The 25618-nt window shown below is 36.7% G+C and overlaps 1 long non-coding RNA gene across 1 annotated transcript; it reads left to right on the forward strand.

Moving 5' to 3' along the window:
- The first annotated feature begins 2854 nt into the window (after positions 1–2854).
- On the forward strand, positions 2855–16921 carry LOC135412041 (uncharacterized). The gene is made up of 3 exons (XR_010429471.1): positions 2855–3957; positions 8129–8211; positions 15296–16921. It is a non-coding gene; the product is annotated as an uncharacterized LOC135412041 (long non-coding RNA).
- Positions 16922–25618: the final 8697 nt, after the last annotated feature.

Genomic DNA, 25618 nt, shown 5'->3' on the forward strand with positions numbered 1-25618 from the left:
AACCCCACTAGTGGCAGGTCGCCAGTCTGATGTTACCCCATTCACTGTTACCCTCTGTGCTCAACCCGTGAGCTAATTGCTCACCCACTGCATGATGTGTTTATCCAGAATCTGAACTCAGATTCTCAGTCTACCTAGTTATTGGCATCTGGGCCTACCAGTCATCAAGGCCACAGCCCCATTCTTCTTGCTGGTGCTCAGACTTACATAGAAGCCGTGGATCCCCTCAATAACTGGTCTTAGTCAGTCTACTCATTACATTTCCCTTAGATCTCCAGTTGCTTCCAAAGTCACACATGCAGGTGTGTCTCTCTGGTCCTCACCTATGACTGAATCAGTAGCTGATTCCCAGGCCCCACAGTCTCTTCAGGAATTGTCTTGAATGCCCTGGTCCCTGCAGTAGCCAACACTCAGACTTGCTAGTCTCTTCATTATTCAGCCCAGACTTACAGACTTCCCACTACTTGCATCCCAAGCCTCTTATTTTACTTGTTGGTTATTTGAATTCTGATTAGTAGATACAAAATTAACTTTGCTATATTTCGTATAAAAATACACATTTTTCTTTCTTATTGACACAAAATATTACACCAATATTAAGCAGATTTGGGAAGCTGCTTAACATCAAATATCTGTTTCTCCCTTTACAAGTTAAAGAGGACTGGTACAGAAGTTTTGATAAAAATAGTTTTTTATTCCTGTGGTACTTTTTGTCTCTATCAGAAACTGGATTAGCTCAGTTTCATAAAATGATGTTTTCTTCATATTTCTCTCCAGCATGGTAAAAACAGACAGAAAAATTTTGTAGGAAAATCTTTTTTTTGAGAATTTCCTGCCTAACTTAGCAAACCAAATGGTTCAGTTGATGATAAAAAATTTCGTTTTCTATAATCCTCATCTGAACTGACATTCCTGCTCTTCTGAAGTTTCCCTGTCAATTGATATCAATCCTCAAAGTAAGAAGTTTTAAAAAACAATTCAGGTCCTTTCTATCTTCGTTGTGCTCTCTGAACTTGGGTTTATTTAATTTTGTATTTCATTTAATAAAAGACTTGTATCTGCAGAAACACATGGGCGTTAAATCTCTTTAAAAATCACAACAGGAAGGTTTTTGTAGACACTATTTTAATCTTTCTCTCTTTCTCATTCCTCTCTTGTTCTCCTTACCCCCTTTGTTCTTACTCCTTCCTCCTCTCTCTCACCCTTCAAGTAGCTGGATTATATGATAATTCCAGTTTCTTGTTAGCAAGTATAGTGTCTTGTTAGCATCTCTTTATATTGATGAAAAGACGACTGGAGAAAACATAATTTGGGTTGCTTCTTTTTTATCAGGAGTCCCAGATTAAACCTACATAGTATTGCCCCAGTGTATTCCTAATATGTTCCTTTTACTGATCTTTATAGTATCTCCCTGGCTTTTTAATAATGCAGTGGAATTTACCTTAAAATATTACTCCTGCTCCTCTTTATTATCGCTCTGCTTATCTACTCAGCATGGTTTTCTTTGTAGCATTGGCTGTAATAATTTCTTTTTCTATAAAGAGAAAACTTAGATATTAGATAAAATTATAAAATTTTTAATTTTTAATTTTTTAAACTAATTATGTCATTTCAATTTTATCAGAAACTGTAATGAAATTTGATACTGGATAAGAAAAAATATTTGCTTTTTGGAAAGAACTTTTTTTTGGAAACAATTTTTCTAAGTTCTTTCCTGCTACATATTGTGGTTCTTTTCTGTATACTATTGTATCTGCATTTTTACAAATGCTAAGTTCCTTACTACTGTACATGTAGCACCTATTAAAGATGTTTAGTCATCAGAACAATAATGGCTATTCAGAAATAAATAAACTTGTCAAGATTTACACTGTTGTGAAAATGTTGCTTCTCAGACTATCATGCTGATCAATTTTTTCTGGTAACTAGCTCAATGTTTTTTAAAATAAAGTTCTAAAAAACCTGGATGACAACTTTATGGAACAGATTTTAAGGGACCCTGTTTGCAAAGATGCCCGCCTGGGTCTGCTGCTTGTCAACAGAGTAGATCTTGTGAGTAAAGAGGTGATTGTGGCCACAGCAACCACAAGGTGATAGAGTTTAAAATCTCTGTTGACAAAAGGAAAAGTGCCAGCAAAACTTAAAACTATGGACATAAGGAAAACAGACTTCAGGCTGCTCAGAGAATTAATAAGTAAGGTCCCCCGGGAAAATGTTTTTGCAGGTACTGGAGTCTATCAGTGCTGGTCACTTTTCAAACATCACCTCCTAGAGTCACAGGAGTAGGCAATTCCCAAATGTCAGAAGTCAAGCAGACAAGGCAGAAGGCTGGCTTGGCTGAGCTGGGATCTTCTTTTGGAAATAAGGCAAAAAAGGAAGGGGTATGCCCAGTGGAAGCAAAGTCAAGTGACATGGGAAGAATACAGACATGCCGCTTGCAACTGTAGGGAGAAAATTTGTGCAGCCAAAGCTCAACTGGAGTTGAAGCAGGCCAGAAATTTGGGGGACAATAAGAATTTTTTCAAATATATTAATGGCAAAAGGAAGTGCAGAAATAGCATCAGCCCATTGCACGATGAGGATGGTCACCTCACAAACAGGGACAGAGACAAAGCATAGGTGTTTAATGCCTCTGTCTTTAACATGGATGGCAGATCAACGGGGTCTCAGCCCTGAGCTGGAGGACCATGACTGTAAGAATTATCAGCTCCCAGTTGACCCTGAAATTGTGCTGGATTTACTGCTCCAGCTGGATCCCTACAAATCTATGGGACCTGATGGGATTCATCCCAGAATCCTAAAAGAGCTAGGTGATGTCATCACAAAGCCTCTCTCAATGATTTTTGAGCAGTCTTGGGAATCTGGAGTGGTCCCTGCTGACTGGAAGCTAGTCAATGTTGTCCCAATTTTCAAGAAGGGCAAAAAGGAGGACCCCAGAAACTACAGGCCTATAAGTCTCACTTCAGTGCCTGATAAAATCATGGAGAAGATTATTCTGGAATGTATTGAAAAACACCTGAAGGACAATGCAGCAGTCAATTAAAACAGTCAGCAGAGCTTCATGAGGGGAAAATCCCACTTGTCAAACCTGATTTCCTTCTTCAACAGGATAATCCACCTAGTGGATCTCGAAAAGCGAATAGATATAGTTTTTTCTGACTACCGGAGAACTTTTGATACTGTCTCTCACAGGATCCTTCTGGACAAATGTCCAGCGTACAGCTGGATAGCAATCTCACATGAGGGGTGAGCAACTGGCTCACAGGTCAGGCACAAATAATTATAGCAAATGGAGTAACAGACTGGCGTCTAGTCCCTAGAGGGTTCCACAGGTCTCCATCCTCAGCCCAGTGCTCCTCAAGGTGTTCATTAATGACTTGGATGCAGGACTTGAAGGAATGCTAAGTAAATTTGTCAACAACACTAAATTTAGAGGAGCTGTTGACTCCCCTGAAGGCAGAGAGGCCCTGCAGAGAGACCTGGACAAATCAGAGAGATAGGCAATCACCAACTGTATGAAATTTAACAAAGGCAAGTGCCAGATTCTGTACTTGGGATGGGGCAACTCTAGTTGTGCCTATAGACTAGGGAATGACAGGCTGGAGAGCAGCACTGCAGAAAGGGACATGGGGATCCTGGTAAACAGCAATTTGAATATGTCAGCAGTGCCCTGGCAGCCAGGAGGGCCAACTGTGTCCTGGTGGGCATCAGGCAAAGTATTGCTAGCCGGTGGAGGGAGGGGATAGTCCCGCTCTGCTCTGCACTGGTACAGCCTCACCTTGAATATTGTGTGCAGTTTGGGGCATCGTAAGATAAAAAAGACATCAAGTTCTTAGAGAGCATCCAAAGGAGGGCAACAAGGATGGTGGAAGGGAAGGCATATGAGGAGCAGCTGATCTCACCTTTTCTATTCAGCCTGGAGGAGACTTCAACATCCTCACAAGGGGAAGCAGAGAGGTAGGTACTGATCTCTTCACTCCCATGACCAGTGACAGAACTCGAGGAAATGGCATAAAGCTAATTCAGGGGAGATTTAGGTTGGATATCAGGAAAAAGTTTTTCATTCAGAGGGTGGTTGGGTGCTGGAAAAGGCTCCCCAGGGAAGTGGTCACAGCACTAACTCTGGGAGAGTTCAAGAAGAATGTGGACAATGCTCTCAGGCACATGGTATGATTCTTGGGGTGTCCTGCACAGGACCAGGAGTTGGACTCAGTGGTCCTGATGGGTCCCTTCTAACTCAGTGTATTCTATGATTCTATGATTCTATTATAGTTTATTAATATGAATTTATTGTCATGTGTCATTTACAGGAAATATGAATTTAAATAATTATTTTACATTTAAAGAGCTGTTTTAAGTATCACAGTTTATCATATTGAATAGAACTAACTATATTATGAGTTTCTATTAATCAAATTTTATATCATGTGTATCATTATCAACTATTTATTTATCATTTTGTTATGTCAATTAAAATATTATTTGGCATATATATATCTTTTCATTCATGTTCTGATGGTGTTCCATATTTATGCTGGAGCTGAATTGGATACAATATTTATAACCCGTCTAAGAACACAAGCTTTTATAGAGGGAAAGTCCACAAAAAAGTGTATTGTGACTGCAGCACTGGTGAAAAAAGGATGACTCACAAGTCCTTGAGTAATTTTCATCTAAGTAATGCTCTTGGCAGGGTGCACACTTGTCTGATTTGGAGAAGCGACAAATGACTTTGAAATTTTACCAGGGTCTAGACTGTGCAATGAAGCATGCATTATTCCTTCCTATTCTCTATAATTGCTGCTTGAATGGTTGCCTCAGCTTAATCAACAGATCAATCTTCCATACTTTTCTAGTGCCAGAACAATTTACATTTATACCTTAACTTTCTTTCATTGTTCTCCACAATTTAACTGCAGCCTCGACTTTCCTTGGTACCATCATTACATACTGAATTAATGTAAATAATTAGTGCTTACATCCACTTTCAGTTTGACTTGAAACTTGAGATATTTTTAAAAATATACATGATTTTACAGACAAACCAAGTGCTCTTGCACTTCAAAGATAGAAACGTTTGTGCAACAACTCTATATTTTTAAAATATGTTCTTGTGTGTTCGATTAAACTATATCTTCTGGCAAAGAATAAAGAGTTTCAGGACAAAAAAGGATGTTTTACTAGGTCTAAAATGAAAAGCAATCTCAGACATTAGCTTGCAACAGCAGCTTAGACAGCTGTCCATTTTATAATTGCAATGACAACAGCTTAATTGATCATAAAGTCTTATAAGCAATATTGTCATATTATAGACTTTCACTGCATTCATTCATTATGACCCTCAGAGGTACAAATGACACATGAAGGAAGAGACCATCAGCATGGCAGGAAATGGTCATTTTAAGCTACAATTTGCCCATAGAACTACAGATTTTTTGGGGAGTCAGTACCTCTCATAAAACAATTTAAGGCACTGAGATCCATTTTTATTTTATGTTGTTCTTTCTTGTGCTGGTTACAGACAGTTGCACAGCTCAGAGTTACTTAGAACACCTGTATTTGTTGTGCTATGCTCCCAGTTAAGCACATCCCCAGCTAATATATGGGATGGGAGGATGTATTTAAAGAGATATAAAACCTTTCTACATCTTACTCCCTGTCCTCCCAGAGTCCTGTATCTTGCTAAAATACATAGGAAATGGAAAGATGGATATTCCTAATACACAATCCCTTCTCTTGTTGTCAGACTTCAGTAGATGGAAATTTTAAAATATGCTAGTCAAGTTCTCCTGGTGTTTATCTGCCTCTCATACACAAAGGTACACAAACAGACTGCTAAATGATAACTTGTTTTAGCAGCCTCATTTGTTTCCTTTCATACTTATTATCCACTTAGCTTCTAAACCACCTCTATGTCTCGTTTATTCTTATTTTCCTACAGAGAGGACTTAGAATGGTTTTGTCTGCATTATTTTAATTTGTTCAAGTTTATTTCATTTACATATTCGTTTTACAGATTTCATTTTTCTAATTTAAATTAGCCATTTTTTGTGTTTTCTAAGAAGACCAAAAGAATAGTATAAAAACCTCTTTTACCAGTGGAACCGAAGGGCTTTTGCAAAAATGACAATAAGAGTTAGGAGCAATCCAAGAATTTGAAGTCAGCTTTTTATAGCTAGAATATCTTGCCTTCTGATTAATCTTTCTCGTCACATGCTTTGTATATAGGCTTTAGCTCACAGCAGATCTCTGATCACACACACCTGTATTAAATGTTCCTGTAATGGTTTCAGTAATTGATTGCTCCAGTAATATTTCTAAAGAACATTGGAAATGTTGGAAATCATTGTTGTTGGAAATCATTGTGCTTTAGCTCCGGTTACTGGATCTTTTCGTATTTCTTTCTGATAGACTAAAGATCGCTTTATCTGAAAGCTCTTCCTCAGTATAGTGAATGCACCAAGTGACAGAAATCTAAATTACACCCCATAGCTATTTTATGTTTGGACCTCTCAGTGCAAACATTTCATTTACTAAATCAGTGTTAATAAAAAAACGTGATCTGTATAAACTATAGAGTGATCCCTGTCAATTACAGAACATTAAAATATTATCCTAACTATGAAGATGGTGCAAATACTTACATCACAAATGTCTAGAATCCCACACTGCTCCATGAAGAACAGAATCAGAAAGAGTATCTCATTTAGCAACAAGAAATTGCTTAGTCAGTGATTTTTTTAACAATTCTATCTTTATTTTGTAAAAATAGATAGAAGCATCCTCTTATATAATTCTTTAAAGTTTGTGCAGTATTTGTCCTTATTGTTTTGTTTTGATTGCTAAATATAATCAATTCAAACAAAAGACACCACCCTCTTGCAATATCCAAACCTATTCTTTAAAATTATATATTTTAAGAAATCATTGCTAGTGACTAAGATGAAAAGACTGAGGAATCAAAAAAAGATGTGCTGTAGAAACCCATGTTAAATATGTCATGATGACCTTTCAGCTGTGATTAAGTGGAATAAGCTCTGAAATCCTTAGTATGAGAAAGACATGGACCTGTCGGAGCAGGTCAAGAGGAGGGCCCTAAAATGTTATCAGAGGGATAGAACACCTCTCTTTTGAAGACAGACTGAGAGAGTTGGGGTTGTTCAGCCTGGAGAAAAGAAGGCTTCAGGAAGACTGTTGCAACCTTCCAATAGTTAAAGGGCAATTATAAGAAAGGTGGGAACAGAATTTTTAGGAGGACCTCTAGTAATAGGACAAGGGGTAATGGTTTTTACCTAAAAAGGGGTAGATTCAGACTAGATATAAGGAAGAAATTTTTTATGATGAATGTGGTGAAGCACTGGAACAGGTTGCCAAGAGAGATGGCAGATGCCCCACCCCTGGAAATAGTCAATGTCAGGTTGGATGAGGCTCTGAGAAAACTGTTCAGGTTGAAGACGTCCCTGCTCATTGTAGGGGGAGGTGGACTAGAAGACCTTTAAAGGTCCCTTCCAACCCAAACTATTCCATGATTCTATAATTCTGTGAAGACAACTAGACTCAAGAAGGTTTTGTTTGGAGGTTGTTTGTTTATTTGTGGTTTTGGTTTGCTTGGTTTTGTATTCCTCTCTGTTTTAGGAGACACTAGTCTATATTTTTACCTGCTTGGATTAATTTTTAAAAACCCTCATAGGCATTGTACTGTTTTGTTTTGTTTTGTTTTTAAATTAAAATCTGGTATGTATAACACACATCTAGCATACTTTCCACTATACTCTGGAATGTCCTTTCTACGCTATAAAAAGCTCAATCGCTATGAGATATGCGATAAATTGTTAGCAATTCTATAAACAAATACAAATGAAATTTGTTCTAGTATGTAAACCGATCAATAGAATGAATCTTTCTTTTTTATTGGATTTCCTTGTTTTTATATCTATGAATTATTCACAAAAAGATGACTGAAAAAATGATATCTTGAATCTTATGATTGTTATTATGCATATTAGATTGTTACTTCAAGTTACAATGAAGATACAATTATATTCTTTCCATATGTTTAAGTTTATTAGAACAGAATTTTAAAACAAGAAAATTAAGACGAATCTGCTTGCAATGTGAAATATTTCAGATGTACTCTGCTGATAAATTTAAATGGAAGAAAATTGAATTAATATTCAGTCTTGGAGAACAACTCATCACGCAGGAAGGAAGGTAAGCAAATTATTTTCTGCCTTGAATCCTATCAAATATTCTGTTGTTTATGATAATAAATTCTGGCCAGAACACAGGGGACCATCTATAAGAAGATGCTCAAAGAGCACCAAAAAATCATAAAAAATAAAAAAATAAAAAAATTATTCTTTTCTTTCCACGTATATACAACACAGTATGGTATTTGCTGGGAAAGACAACAGACAGGATCTTACTTATCACAAAATTTGATAGTCAAGACATTTTTAGTAATTTATAGTAAGAGAAATAGATTTATCTGAAATAACTGAAGAATCTATTAATTATCTTATTTTCCTTCATATCCTATTGAGAACACAGAATGATATTAAGACATTCATAATTTGTGAGATAGAGAAATCTCACACGACAAACTATATATAAAAAGGGATCTGTAATTCAAACGGAGAAAAACCCCCACACTTTTGTATAAGCAAATTCATTTTCCCTCTACAATGCACTTGTTCCTTCTGCTCCTACAAATGGTATACCCTTTCCTGCTATTGTGTATGAACAATATGATTTTTTCACCGTGCTTTGTGACTGTGTGATTGAATAGATCTTGAAACTGAATGTAAATGAGACTAAATGAATTTTCAAGTGTTATAAAGAAATTTTTACGTACAAATTATTTACTGAACTGTACTAGTCACTTCCTCTCACCATATACTTTTACACATTTTAGTTAATTTTTAAGAACTGTACCATCCACATTCTACTGAAAAGCAGCACTTGTATTGTAGTGTGTAGTCACAACAACAAAAAAAATTCATGTAATTACTCTGCACTGGCTCTAATATAATTACTCTAAAAAATACAGATGTTACAGGATATTCAACAGCGTACTCAACAGTGCTGAGATCTTTCATTTTCACAAACAGTATTTAACAATTTGTTCTCTGGTCTACCTTCCCTTATCAAATCACATTCACTCATTCCTTTCTTAACCTGTAACCTGGCACAGTAAAGTGGCTTCTAAATTTAGCATTTAAATACTTGTATGACTCCAACTCAAACTTCCAGTTTCAGAGCCAAGCACTGAAACTCAGCTCTATTCACTCAGCTCTATTCAGCTCTATTCATGCATGAACTTAAAGGCCCAGACACGAGGGAAAATGCATACAGCTGACGGTAAAGAAGTTCCAGGCATAGGACATTTCTGATCTGTATCTCTATTCTGTATCTTTAAGACTTGTTTTATGGTCTAGAACTCATAACAGAGTTTGGGGTAGGCACTTTTGTTATATGGCTATGTGACTGTGTGTCTGACACTATTTAAAAACTAATGTCTAGGTAAGAAAACAATGAGATGGGCTGCTTAATAGTTGTTTCTTTCCTATTTTAATCTCTGATTATTTTTTTTTTATTTTCTTCTCTGATTCTTATTTTTTTCTCTTCTTACCATTCTCTTCTTCACAGGTGAACTTACATACAAATCTAAATCTAAATCCTGTGTCAGGATTTATGTCATTAAGAAGTCTGTGAGTTACCCTGAAAATACAGAAGTCTCACAACAACTAGCTTTTCACTGGTCAAATACTAAAATGTTCAGCTTCCTTCTTTTGGCCATATAAACGAAAACTAAGTGCTGTGATATCAAATTAGGCAAGTATCTACTTCACACCTGAGCTTGTTTGGACTTCACAAAATATGAATTTACTCATTCATCTCAGCTGTCATATCCAAGTAAATAATTGTGTTTAAATCATGAAATGTTTTTACCGATATGTTTCATCTCAGATGCAGGTTGCCTTTTTAAACCTTTCTTTTTTTAAATACAAAATTCAATAATCCTATTCTATGGAACAAATGAAACAATATAATTAAAGTGAGCATCTTAACTGATTTAAGACATCTGCTAAGAATCTGAAATTTTCCTGTAAGTTCGTTCTCAGGAAACTACTACCCATTTATGGATGACATGGCCAAGCTATATAATAGAGGAGCATTGACTGATTTCTTGTAAACAATTATGAAATTTCATATGTATCATATATTTTCCTAGGTTCTTAATAGCTTTGCACTATAATGCAGGATTTTAAAAATACCTGAGTTTCCTTTCTTGAGTCAGGTACAGCAGCATGGAATTTTCTATATCATATTTTCAAAAGTCTGTGGATCAACCCCTTAACTATATTTATGGAATAAATTACAAACATTTTTGCCTCGTATCATTCCAAATTATCTAAATAGCTAACTACTATTAACATAATGAGAGTTTGTTGCAAATGACTTCTTAAAAAGTCTAGTAAAAATTTCTTTTGATGGAAGAATAGATTTTCAAATCTGCTCCAATTTTATTTAAAAAATGAGTTCTTACTGATTTTAATGAGATTAAGAAATGGTAGCTCTTCCCTTATGCAGGATGACTGTATTTATTTATTAAAAAAGAAAATTGTTCATATAGAACAACTTCTCCAGTACCTGTTTTCTTAAAAATATTGTTTCTGATCTTCTATTTTTGCTCTAAGGAAAAGAAGCTCTACTCCAAAATAAGGAAAAGTAAACATTGTCACTCATATCTCTGAACATTTAGAGAAAAATATTTTAATAGCAAAAAAAGAATTTTCATTTTAGGAAATAAAAGGTGAAGGTGAGTAAATAAATCTATACTGAATGTTTTCTTCATTTGATTATGCTGCCAAATATATTTATTAAAAGAGGTTGCTAAAGACTGCAAAATTGTTTTAATTTATAATACTGTTCAAGCATCTGTTGTAAATAGCAGAACTTCAGCCTGGGATTGATGACTTTCTTGTCTAATAAGATCTAGTATATTATCACCTTTGAGTATCTTTCACTGTCAATTTTTAGATTCTCTTGAGTTTTACTCCCTCCTCTTATTTCTGATGCAATTTCTTATCAGACACTCAAGCAGTCTCCTTTCCTCTCTCCTTCCCTCTCCTCAGTCCCTTGTTGCTCTTCAGCTTTAGGTCGGTCACAAACACTTTGATGATATAATCTTCCTTCTGTATTCTCTGATAAAAACGGTTTCTCTTGTGTGCATTTCATTTTCTAATGTAGTACAGTGATGTTCTAATTTCTGTAACATGCTTTTGCAGTTTAAGTTCATCTGTTTGAGTTGACTAGAAACTATTAAATACATCAAGTGTTTCAGGGCTAGCTATTGTGAGATATGATATTATCTGCTGAGTTTTATTATTTTGTTGCACATACCTGCTTCAGACATAGAATAAACTGCTGTTTAAATCTTCTCCATGTATTTTTTATGCTACCATAATGCTCTGTCCTTTGAGCTTTTTCATTATTTTCTTCATTTTTCCATTTAGGATTTATAAAAATAAGTATTCATTCTGTTATTGCCTCATGATTGTTGAGACTATGCTATATCAGCAGGAGTTTAGTAATGGGATAAGATGCATTCTATTACACCTCTTCAGCCTTGTCTGCTTTGTAACCACACTGACAGGCTCTGCTAATGCATCACCTTGTTCATTGATATTATTTTCCAGACCTGGGAGAAGGATCACTTACCAAGACTTATTCCACAATGCCAGAAAACCACCTCCTAGTTGGTCAAATAGGAGTCAGTTCAGGGGAAATAAGTCAACTCGTTGCAATTGGGCATTCAGTCTCATTTTTCAGATCATCTACAATCTTACTGCTATTTTCAGAGTTTTAAAAATATGTGGTTTGGATTCTTCAGTGCCAATTTAAGATTCAGCTAAGAGACAGAGTCTGTCTATGCTTATTTAACTTCTAAGACAGAGCTATGGACAACAACCTAGTCTATGATAACTGTACTTTTTTATCTGATTGCCTTTCACTGAGGTAGAACAGCCTCCTCTTTCTCCTAGATAAAAATATTGTGTTAAGCTGTCCATTTACTTTTTGGCTAATGGTGCCTACCCTGCCAGTCCTTCCCTATCCATGGATATGTAGGATTACTGGAATATCAGCTAGCTTCTGTTTTCCTGCCATGATGATCAAGTATTCTGATTGCCTCATTGCAAGCTGGAGTGCATTCAGCAGCTGATTCAATATCAGTGTCACAAAGCTGGGAGAGGATGCTTACGAAGACCTTTTTCACATGGGATAGCTGACTGTCAATATGGCCCTTTCTGCGCAGGTAGTGACCCTGAGACACAGGATGGGAGAGAAAATCATCTGCTTTTACACATTTTTAACATCCACCCTTTACACCTATATACACTGCTTCTTCATTCACCAGTGAACTTAGGCCTTTTTCATTCCCATGACACAATATTTAATTCCTCCTCTTTTCACCAAATCTAGTTTCTATGAGGCAGATAACAATAAAGAATTATCACATCCCAGGTCTCTGGGTCTGTAATGCTTAGAAAATGACCTCTCTTAAATCTACCATTGTAAAAGAAATTGTAATTCTAACTTGTGGATCTCTCTCATGACATTTTCTCTCCAAAGGTGCTTTCTTGATGCTATCTGCAGTATCTGCACACTATCCTTCCTGCAACTGGGTAAAATTCTATAGACATGAAGTGTCAAAGGCTTCAGAAACTTCTACATATTTATGCCTTATTTTTGTAAACAAAATTTTTTTAAACAAAAGCTCTCAAAATGCCTAAACTAAGTTATATTTCATAGAATAATGGTATGGTTTGGGTTAGAAGGGACCTTAAGGATCATTTAGTTCCAAATCCCCTGCCATGGACAGGTACACCTTCCACTAGACCAGGTTGTTTAAAGCTCACTTCAACCTGGCCTTGCATGCTTCCAGGGATGGGGCATCCACAATTTGGCTGGACAACCCATTCTGCTGCCTCACCACTCACATAACAAACAAGTTCTTCCTCATACCTAATAATAACACAGTTAAGAAGTCTAATTGGATAAAAATATCTTTTCTTCCAGTTTAAGGCCATTCCCCCCTATCTTATCAAAACGGCCCCTCTTAAGCTCTCTTCTAGGTGTTGGAAGGCTGGTCTCAGGTTTTCCCAGAACCCTCTCTTCTCCAGGCTAAGCAAACCCATCTCTCTCAGCCTGTCTTCATAGGAAAGATGTTTCAGCCCTCTGATCATCTTCATGGCCTCCTCTGGTCTAGCTTCAACAGGTCCATGTCCTTCTTCTGTTGGGAGCCCCAGAGCCAAACACAATATTTCAGGTAGAGTCCCACCAGAAAAGAGTAGAGGGGCAGAAAAACCTTCATCCACCTGCTGGCCATACTGCTTTTGATGCAGCCCAGGATATGACTGGCTTTCTGGGCTCCAAGTGCACATTGCCGGGACGCACTTAGCTTCTTGACCACCAACTTTACTAAGCCTTTCTCCTCTGGGCTACTCTCAATGCATTCTCCATCCAGCCCACATTTGTGCTTGGGATTTCCATGATGCAGGTGCAGGACCTTGCATTTGGCCTTGTTGAACTTGATGAGGTTCACAGTGGTCCACCTCTCAAGCCTGTAAAGATCCCTCTCAACAACATCCCTTCCTCCACTGCGTCAACTGCACCACACAGTTTGGTGTCATCAGTAAATTTGTTTAATCCACTCTCTCTGTTGCCAGCAAGGATTGCTTGCAAAAATATGCAAAAGATATTAATTGCTTGTGGTGGTTTGTGGTGGTGACTGGCTCCCTGCCAAGTCTCCAAACCTCACCACAAGAGCTCCCCCCAAAACCAAGGGAAAGGAAAAAAAATCCAAGAGAACTGAAGAGAGAGAGAGGCAGCTAAAGCAATATATATAAATATATTTACACTTATATTACACTTATATACAAGTGAAATATATGTACAATTTCAAAAGGAAAAGGGAAAGGGGAGGGGGAAGGAAAAAAAAAAGAACAAAACCAAAATAAAATATACACGATCGACAGCCCAAGATCTAGCAACTAAAAGAATTAGCAAAAGAATATCTTACTATTCTCCTTGGGGCAACAGAAAGTCACGCTGGAACGATCGCCGGCAACCTCCGACTCTCAAGGTGGGCCAGGCCTTACCAGGCCTTGCTCCCCAACACGACAGACTCAACAGCAGGGAACCTGCACCTCCAAAACCACCGGAAGGCAAGAGGAGCAAAGACCTCTCCTCCTTTCTTCTTATACCCTGACTTACGTAAAAATCATAGGGAATACCGGGTAGTCTGGTCACTTCCTTGGTTACAAACTGATCACCAGGGAAGGCCCAGACTAAACTACCACATTGCTTAAGCAGACCTATATACACACTGTTCTCTTTCACTGCTACACATTATAGTATAGTATGGCCAGTCTTCGCGAACGAAGATTTGGGAAAGGTCATTTCCTTTCGAGCCTGCGCAGTGGATTTTTTAGATGAGACACTGTGCGCTGAACTGAGCCCACCCTTTAATCCTGAGGTTCAACTGCCGGGGCCGAGCGAAGCTCAGACAGTGGCAGCGAAGTCCTCGGGACCACCAGGGGAGCCCTTACACATTATAACATTTCAGTGAAATTACAATGAGGTTGTCTTCTATGAAGTCTCAGCCTGGGAACAGGGATGCTGCTTGGATCCTAATGCAGTGATTCATATAAAACCCTACTTTGGACAATTCTAGTATTCACTTTATTATAAAATACTAAATTAAATGTGAATAACAATGAACAAACAGCATATTATAGTCCCTTTTCTTTAGTTCTTATATATATATCTAGAGTAACTGTGGTGAAAAGCATTATTGACTTATTATATGTTAATGAAAATCATTAGACTTTATAGCAGTGGGAAGGATACTAGATCTTGTGAAGGTTAAACATTTTGAGTTGTTCAGCCCTATAGCTCATGCCATTTGAGTTTCTTTCCTCTTAAAGCATTAATTTTATGAGGTTGTTAATTTTGATTTTTTTTTTAATTATGATGTGTGATTTATCATCTGTTAGACTGGAAAGTGAAATTCAGCAAGTAGGGTCATCATTCAAGCAAATTGCCCTTTGACCTTCACCTTTCCTTTCTGCTATGATGCAATGACGGTTTAATTTTTCTTTTGTCAAATATTTGCATTTGGGTGAAAAATGTGTTCTTTTTTTTATCCACAGAGGAGGTATATTTTTTGCTATAAATGTAAAATGTAGTTTCAAGGTTATAATTCTTTGGTTTCTCCTTTGTCTTTCAGCATTCCTTTGTGAATGGCATTGTGAATTACACTGGCTCATATCATCTTTTTCCTCAGAGGCACCCCCACAAAAAAACCTCAAAACCAAAACCAACCAACCAAACAAAAACCATTAAAAAAACCGAAGCAGACTGGAGAAAAATCTCCATGTGGATGACCTTGCACATTTTATAGATAACAGCCCCTCTGGGGCTGCAGAGTTCAGAGGCATATTTCAAACTGTAGGAATTCTAGAGAGCTTGAAGTTTAAAAAAAAAAAAAAGAAAGAAAAAAGAAGGAAAAAGAAGACAACTCTCATCTACTATGAGCATTCAGCTGTGAAATAATTACTCTACTGACCTTGTTTTACCACTGACATCCATGAGAGCAGAGATTAATAAAGGTTGAGTGCTTCTGCAAATCTCACCTTTAGTGTCAGTAAGAAAACCTGCCCATTCCAAATTCTTACTTTAGCTGATACTTTAAGGAATTATCATGAAGACCTATGATAGCCCCTCCAAGGTTGGAAGGGCACGGAAGGGAGAACAGAAGAGAAAATATAAGGAGACATAAGTTATCTTTCCTTCCCTGCACCTACGTAAAAAGTTCCTCAGTCAAAATGTCCATTCTGCTTGTAATAGTTAATCAAGTCTTTAACTTTATGTCTGAATATTATTTATGATTATTAATTCTATTTCAAACTGGTTTTAATATCTAAATTAAAGCATCACACTAACAAAGAAAGCGATGATGAATTTTGCTGACAGTAGTACAATGACTAAAAGAATTTATCTTTATATTACCACTTTAATAATGAATTGCACAAAACTTCTGAATACATAGTGGATGTGCCAGAGGCTTCATGTAGCAAAAGTGATCACCCTGAAGACAAAGGGTAAGACTACCTTCAGCCAAATGAAAGTGTGGCTTTATCTTGTACCCACATGAACATAACTCTTGCTGAGAATAGTTATAAACTTACTAGAAGAATCTGGAAATAGAAGGTAACAAAATTTCACCTTTTCCATACCAAATGGAAAGCTGTAGTTGAGCAAATAGAACATGCTAATGTCTAGAAAATTTCAAACAGTTTGCAAACACTTTGAATTTTCTTCATGAAGCATTTCGACTACAAATAAAAGACATTTCTATGCAAGCAGGAATTTCCTATTGCATACTGGGGAAGTAATCTTCTTATGAATTTTGGGTGCAATTAAGAGCAAGAACTAGGGTTGTGAAACTCCTAGTGAAGAAATGGAAGTCAAAGATAACATGAATTGGACCCATACAGGCAGGCATCATTTATGTTAAACATAAAGCCCATGATGTGTTAAAGTTGTGCTACCTACTTATGTTTCTACAAGTTAAATTTCTTTTGTAAAGGTATCATTTAACAGGACATCATCTTTAATAGGTCTTCTATGAGTTTTCATAACAAAATTTATGAGGCTAATATGAGAACAGAATTAAGAGACTTTTGTACGGATTTTAGTTTATTTTCCTTACAGCACAGCATTCTAGAGTGGAACATTTTGGCCCACTATTCTTTTACACCATGTAATAAGGCAGAAATATTTACACAAAGCAATATTATACTAAGTTAATGACCCTTAATTAAGCAGAAATAATGTCTTAATTATTTTCATATTTTTTCAATGTCTAATCAGAAAAATCTTTATAATAAATATTTACTAAATATATATTATTACTAAATATTCTGGTTAGTAATATTTTATATAAATAAAACCAAAATTCATTAAAGAAAAGCAGGTTCTGTGTTTTCTCTTATTAATCTAACCTGATCCACAGAGTCAAAACCTAAGAAATATATATGTTTAAGCAAAACAGTTATATGTTTTCTAGGATATAAACCTTGCTTTTCAAATTGGTCCATATTAAAATAATCTGGAAGTTTAATTCTTCTAGGGACCAAGGAAAAAGAATCTTACTTTTAAAGTCACATTTCTGATCTTCTGTAAGTCTGTCTCAAGAGTTAGTTTTGTGTTTATTCCTCCTTCTCTTGGTCAGAATGAGCATTTAGTGACATGAAATATAGCACTACACTCGAAATATGACATACATGCGGGGGGGACATTGTTAAATGGACTCATTTTTATATACTGTCGTGAAGGGCTAGCTAGCACTATTGAGTGTGTTTAGGATGGTCCATTCTCTATATTGGCTTCCCTCTCTCACCTTTATGAAATAGTTGTGTTGCGCACACTCATAAATTAATTGTCTTTGTTTTTCTGGTTTCATTTATTCATTCAATGGTTTGAAAGTCTCCAAAGATACTGTAATATCTTTTTTCAAAGAGTGTCAACACTTCTAAATACCATTTCACAAGACATGCTTTTTGGTCTCTGACAAGAATATATAGCAGTTTTAAATCTACACATTAGGAGTTTCTTTTCTTAATTCTTGTTTTTTTGTTTTTTTTTTCCTTAATTCGCAGAGTCTGTTCTTTACTTTACATAGCCTCTGTAGACTGTTTCGATTCTATTCCCTCAGCCACGTTACTTATTTCTGCAGATATCATTTCAATCCTATCTTTTCTACAGGTCACTGGCTGTGGCAGCTTATCATTTCTGGCATGAATTCGTTTGCATGTTTCTAATAGAGTGCTCGTCTTCTGCAAATTTCAGTAGAGGGTCTTCTAAAAATGGAGATCTCAGAAATGACAATTCTGTTTCTGAAGTGTTGGTTTGGTTTGAAAGTACTAGTTTTCTTCAGTTTTGATTGGTATTTCAGCATGGTTCACTCTGAACACACTATCAGTGAACCAGCAAATTGTATTTTTGCAGCAACCAAAGCACAGTAAGTACTGCGAGACAGGTATGTCCACAATGGACAGATTTGATCCTTTTTTTTTTTTAGTGCAGAGCAATAGTAGGGTGTGTTCAAGTGAAAAAAAAAAGGAATTCCAACAATAAGACCATAAACTATTACTACCTCAGATCTCTATATCCTGTTTAATATGTTGTGAGGATTATGTTCGTGTGTAGCTAGAGTGGTACTTTGCTTGTGAACATACACACACAAACACATTAATACTTCTCATCTATTCTTATCTGTTTCCTATGCACATAGATATTTGCATACGTGAATGTAAATGCGTAAAAATTACACAATGTATTTCATGCATATTAGTTGTGCTGATTAAAAAAAAAAAATCTGAGTATCATTCTGAATATAAGGGGAACTGGAAGCATTTGCCCAAGGTAGATGCAGTATGTCCATCAGCTAATTGATGATATGCTAATTGATGAAATGCAGCAGTTCCTGCATTTGCTGAGTTATAATTTACTATCAGTGTTTTGTTTCTGTTAAAAGCAATGTTTCTTCAGCATACTTTCTGCGTGAACTTCAAAGAAAAGGGAGATGCTAATTTGAGGAATGACAAGCTGCCATTCAGTTGATCGCTGATATTGTGGTCTTTATGATGCTATGACTTCCTAATTCCTGCTGAGTTCAAAATCCAGGGGAACTTCAGCTCACTGCCTATCATAGAAGCAAGGTGCCAAGCTTGCTTGTTCATTTAACATTGGGGTTTCTTGTTCAGTGAAAACTGTAATCAAAGGATTCCCATACAGGGGAGATATACCTTCTCAGTTACTGCTTCTCTGTGGTCAGCTGTTTCTGCATAGGAAGCAATTCCCCATTCTTTTGAAATTCCTGTATGTTCTATTGAATACATTTGCTTACACTAACTGGTTTTTACTACAGAACTACTACACTTGTTCTTGCTTTCTGGTGAACTTACCACTGGCTCTTGCTTTCTGGTGAACTTGCCACTGGCTGCCGCAAGAGAGGAGCCCCGAAGAAAAGATACAAGGACTCCCTGAAACAACATCTCAACCTCGGCCATATTGATCACCATAACTGGTCTACTCTGGCCTCCAATCGGGAGGCCTGGAGACACACCATCTGATGCTGATGATGCTTTTGAGAAAGCACGCAGGATCCCTCGAGGAGAAAAGGCAACACAGAAAGAAGTGTGTCTTGCAGAATATACCCTCTAAGGAGTCTTTCTGCTGTGCCTTTTGCAATCGGATATGTCTGTCTCGTATTGGTCTCATAAGCCACCAGCGTGCCTGTAACAAATGTGGATAGAGCCTTCCCAAATCTTCATTCGCGAAGCCTAGCCATGACTACACCTGTCAGCTAAACATTCATGTAGTTGAAATTCTAATATAGTCCTGAGCTTATTTTAAGAGTAAGATGGTTTTGCTCAACTCCTCCTAACTGACAAATGTTTACCTAGGTTTATTTTCAGATCTTCCTGATATTATACACTTTGTTGGTCTTGTTGAAGTTTATTAACAAAAACTTTCTGTCATTCTCAGGTCCACTTACCTCAAAGAATATCAGTCCACTGCTTTTGGCTATAGTGTGATTAGATTTCAGGATCACACCACAAGCCTGACCTCTATTACAAGTTTCCTACCTTTAATTTGGAAAGAATCACTGCTCTGAACAAAAAGTAAAATCAAATTATTCTGAAGACTATTTGTATGAGCTGAAGGTGTCAAGGTTTTGTTAGTGAGGGGTCTGCAGGAGTTCCCTCTATGAGAAGTGGCGAGGGGCTGCCTCATGCCAGACATGGACAGGCACAGCTGGGTGCAAAATGGACCCACCACTGGCCAAAACTGGTCCCAGATGCCAAGATGATGGTATCTCTGGGACAATATATTTAAGAGTAGATAAAAACATCTGTGCGGCAGTTATGAGGGACAGGAGTAAGAAAAAAATAGTGTGAAAAAAACCCTGATAATGCCAGCTCTCAGCTCTCACGGATGCATTCTGAAAGGCCCATGGAGTTGTGGATGTCAAGCTTGCTGTCTCATCTCTTAGGCTGTTCATCTGGATCACAAAGCTCCCTATGCGGCTAAGGAGCACATAGCCTCTTTTACCACGATTTTGAGAACTAAGTGTCTAAAACTAGAATACAGGCAAATTACTTCAGCTATGCAATTAAAGAATGTAATTTTGGACCTGAGTCACTTTAAGTGAACAGGGAAAACCTCTGTAGAAAATCCAGCCTGGTGATACTGGCCCATTGTGAAGCTAGGGATTCAAAGCAGCTGACTAAGGAGAGAACGAACGTGGGCGAACTTAACGCTGATATGAGCATTGACAATGGAGGCCAGAAACCTAAAGAGCAACCCAGCGAAATGCAGTTTGCACAGATAAACAGCACAAGATAGTGTGAAATGGAAAGTTAAAATAATTTTCACACTTGCAGCTGTTAGGTTGTGATGCACCTCAGATCTCCTTTGGGAATAGTTTTTCTTTCTTTCGCATTATGAAACTTTTGTTTTCAAACTCCTTACCACTGCAGGAATATCAGTAACACATTGTGAAAACAAGTACTCAGTACACAAAAGACAGTCCAGTTACCTAGTGTTGGCTAGAAACCCAAGATGAAAATAGCACTGCCTCTTTTTTAGTCCCCTAGTGTAGAATCTGGATCATATTCATACAGTGAATGTCTTATCTTTTTTGTCAATATAATAGGGAAGGATTTAAGATTTCAACTTTCAGTTGTTAATAAAATATATGTATTTAGGTGGATGTTGATATTGATGAATGGATGTTGATAAAATAGATATTTAGATGGATGTTGATGCAAAAACATTTGTTACACAGGATCAAAGTCAGTAATACATAAAATTAATTCTGCTGACTCTCAAAAGCATTTGAGAGGATGTATTAAAATCATTTTTTTAACCAGATTAGATGAGGAAAATTGGCCCAAAGAGAAGAAAGGGTGCCCTTGTGAGATATATTTGCATAGCAACATCAATTAATACTTGTTATCTTTTATGAATAAGCTACAATAAGAGGTGTGAAGGAGCAAGATTCAGGACAGGAACAGTTCCAGGCGTGGAGAAAAGCATACAGCAATTGGCAGGACTTTATTATATGGACCTTACAGTTATTATATAGGCTTTACTGTTATTATGTGGTTTCATTGTATTCACAATACACAGCGCACAGCCTGGACATGCCTGGGCTTGCCACGAATTTGCCTGCTCTTTGCTTCCCCTGCTCCCCTCTCTGGTAGGCTGAAGAAGCTGCAGAGAGGAGACAGCTATCATTTGTCCTTTCCTTCCCCAGTTCCTCCCCCTTTCGCCTGTGCCCCTATCCTGATTTGCTCCCCCGTTTGTCTGTCTCATGCCCCATCCTATGTTCTCGCCCTTTCCCTGCCTGAGCTGATAAAGAACTCAGTGCACGCTTCAATAAAGTATTCTGCTTGCACCCTACCTTGTGTCCCGGACCTGTGCTGTGCCACGGCCCCATCCCCCTTTCGGACCGCGGCAAAGAGGCCTGACGTTTTACAGAAACGTATGACATAATCCTGTGTTTGAAATTTAGGCCGTAAAATTTATTTCATTTTAAACTAGACGTGTGTAGCATTTATTATTTCTTTGAAGAATACCATGTCTCTCTTTCCCATCTTTTTCTGGTGCTTATTTTTACTATTTTATTTAGTGAACCTATTCAAAGGAGCTACGTAATGCTACAGTGGGTTCTTAGCTGCAATAATGGAACAAATAGTCAAGTCTGAAGAGGATGGCCCTCAAAATGCTTGAATCCATACAATCTTTAGAAGATCAGAAGTGTTTTGTAACACTATTGCTAGTGACTCAGTGTTTTTGGTTTTGTAATGAATCCCTGTTGAGTAGAGTCATTGGAAATATCCAAGTACACTAAATTTTCTCAGACGCTTAGCAAAAAACACTGAGTACAAAAGGAGTTTTTATCTCTGGTCTACAAATGTCTGGGGCTCCATGAACTCTTTCTGAGTTTCTTTTGAACCACACAACTGCTCACTCACTCTTCCACAGCTGGATGAGGGAGAGAGTTGGAAAAGTGAAAGTGAGAGAAATCATGGGTTGAGATGAAGATAATTTAATAGGTTAAGCAGCAGCTGTGTAAGCAGGCATAGCAAAACAAGGAATTCATTCACTGCTTCCCATGGTCAGGAGGTGTTCAGCAATCCCCAGTAAAGCAGAGCTCCACAATGTGTGGCAGTGACTCGGGAAGACAAACACCATTGCTCTGAACATCCCCCCTTCCTACTTCTTCCCCCAGCTCTATATGATGAACATGATGTGATATGGTGTGGGATATCTCTTGAGTCAGTTTGAGTCAGTTGTCACAGCTGCGTCCCCTACCAATTTTATGCAACCCCCACCCTACTTTCAGGCAGGATGGTGTTAGAAACTGAAAAGGCCTTGACATTGTGCAAGCACTGCTCAGCAATAACTAAAATATTCCTGTGTTATCAAGCCTAGTGTACTTACAAATCCAAAATGTAGCACCAAAGAAGGTACTATGAGGAAAATCAGCTCTATCTCAGCCAAAGGCAGTACAGATGCATATTAAAGTAGTAAAGATTGAAAGCAAACCTATTGCAAATTCAATATACAGAGATCTACAGCTTTACAGGAGACGTTTTAGGTGTTTTCACATCAGAAAAGTTTAAATGGAGTCATCCAGGAGATCAAGGAGTCTTTGCCATCACTCATTCAATATAATAATATATGATTAAACTGCAAATGATCATGTTTTCACTATATAAAATAATTTATTACCATTAACTACTGTACTATCAATGTAACTTTCTAACTATTTTCAGTTAAGTCCTTCTTAATGAGATGAAGGTTAGAATACATAAAGTCTAACAATAACTTCTGAATTAAATCATTAAGATTTTTTTCAATGACTAAAACTTTTGATATGTGAACTGCAAGATTTGAAATAACTTCTACCTACAAAATTACAAAGTTCAGCAGAATTTCTGACATGGATTTGAACTGTTCATCATATTTAGCACAGTTAGTGTGCAGAAGTCTACTGAATGTTAGTACCCTAATTTAGAGATCAAAGGCATTGAAAAGCTCTTGGATCAAAGATTAGATTTAACCTTTGAAATTTATGACCTTGAAAACTTCAACTTCTATTACAAATTATATTTTTCATGCTTTCAAGTATTGTAAAAACTTTTCCAGTCTTATCAATGAAAAAACAGTTTATAGGTAGCATTTATTTTATGAGCTTGTTTTTTGTTCGTCTGAGTCACACCATGATTCCATTTCATATATATGTGAAATTTTTTTTAGTTTCATGTTTACTTATTTGAGAGATTCTGTGATCTATTATTCAAAATTAAATGAAATACTGCATGCATTTCTTTTAACTGTAACAAACATTTCTAGACTATCATTAAGATTTTTGCTTCTGTGTAATAAAGTTCCTCCTGCCCTTTATGAGATGCATACAAAAGTCTCAAAAATGCAGAATATTTGCAATAGAGCAATCAATATTCTGTACATGATTTATATAAACTTATAGCTGAGCGTATTCTGTATATTCAGAACTAAATATGCATTAACACAAATAGATGTAGACCACACAGTACATACCCTTCAGCCTAGAAATTGAGTAATAAGTTAAAAATGTATCAAGGGACATGGGAGTGAGTAAAAATGGTGAGGCTATAACAGACATGAGGATAAACCAATCATACTTTTCAGAGAACAGAACTTTCTCATGCTTTGGAAATTTCCTACTTTTCCGAGGATTGGCTCTTTTATTTCTGTTTAACAGTCATGACAGTTCATTGTTTATTGCTGAAAAATAGATGTGAAATAAATTGAATTGTGGTCTCATTTCTTTCTCTGTGTTCCTTAGGGATTCTAAAACCATATCCACACCAGATATTCTTGAAATATAAGAAAAAGATGCTGTCTGATTCCTATTCATAACAAGCATATTGTGGCCTTTTTTTTAAACTTTAGTTTTTCATATTAAAATATAAACCTTGTTCCATTCTGAAATTAACATGCAGCTCATTTTTTTTCCCCTTTATATATTTGGTACTCAAAATGTTTTCTGCTGTGGTATCTTACTAGAAAAAAACACCCTTCCTCTCACAATCACTTGGTCCAAATGAGACTAGTGACTGAATAATATTCCTGTCATCAACAAGCAATATTGACATTAAAAAAGAATATAAAATAAGCTTCCATGTAAAGTAGCAATACTAAGATGAGAGAAAAAAGAAAACATTATGTAAATCTGTCATTTTTTGCAGACCACTTCCATGTGGTTCCTAACTCACATTTTGAGAAGCACAAGCGAGCAGACAAAGTCATGAGAACACAACATAGTGACAATCTTCTCCTTAGTGGAACATCGTAGGTTTAAAAGTTCAGATAAAATGTGAAACTTGTGTTCAAGCTCGCTGAGGAAAGGATGAAAAAAGAGGAAACAAACAGAAATCAAAAATGCAAATGAACCCAGACAAGATTAGGTAAAATGAAAATTGAATGTAAAAAGTCAGTGCTAAACAGCAGGAGAAAAAAGAAAGGGAGAAGGAAAAGCATAACAGAAGCTTATGCTCATGTGCTCTAATTAAATGTGTCAAGTATAACACACTCCAGAGTTAAAACACACTCCAGAATTAATTCCTGAGGCTTTATCTAGATTAGTAAACTAAACATTTTCAGGGCAAACACTTGAATACCAGAATGTGAGCATGTACACTACCAAATCAATAGCAGAATCTCTGCCATAGTTCTGGCTTTGCCTAAAGCAGACTGAGGTTGGTGTGAGCCAAAGACAAGGACTGTTCCTGCCAGCCTTGCATAAGGGCAATCCTCTTGGTTTCTGGAAGGGGAAAGGAAGAGAGAGTGCAAAGAGATTCCAGCAACATGGTTACTTGCACAAAAGGGAAAACTATGACCTCTGCACAAATTTGTTTATTAGAACAGGAATATTCAGTGTTCATTCAGTGCACTTTTTACTCAACCTTCTGCCCCCCTGCCCCTAAACTAATAAACAACTGGCTTTATATCACTGCGAGAAACCTCAGTGAAACAACTGGCAAAGCTGGCATTTCACATCTCTTTAATAACATTCCCTTATTTTTTTTGTAAATAGGAGTTATTATTTTTGTGGAGTTCATTCAGGAATTGAAGATAGTATAATTCCTTCATATTACAGAATATGATTTTGACAAATTTTGATTGACTGTGCTAGGTAAACTCAAGTTATTTATTTCTGTACATCATCTGTGAAGTAATACAATCTGTTACTATCTAGTATCAGTATTTTCATGCTGGGTATTACAGTTGTTAGTATTATTGATGTCAATATTACTAATGGCTATTCTGGTCTTCTGATCTTAATACAAGAAATATTTGTACAGTATATAGAATCATAGAATGGTTTGGGTTGATGATCAGTGTTAGTAAAAAGCACTGCTTGCATCACAGTTCTCATAATGGTAAGGAAAACCATTACAGATGTACATGGAACGTACAATTCATATGT

Source organism: Pseudopipra pipra, chromosome 3 (genome assembly GCF_036250125.1).
Source record: "Pseudopipra pipra isolate bDixPip1 chromosome 3, bDixPip1.hap1, whole genome shotgun sequence".
Taxonomy (NCBI): Eukaryota; Metazoa; Chordata; class Aves; order Passeriformes; family Pipridae; genus Pseudopipra; species Pseudopipra pipra.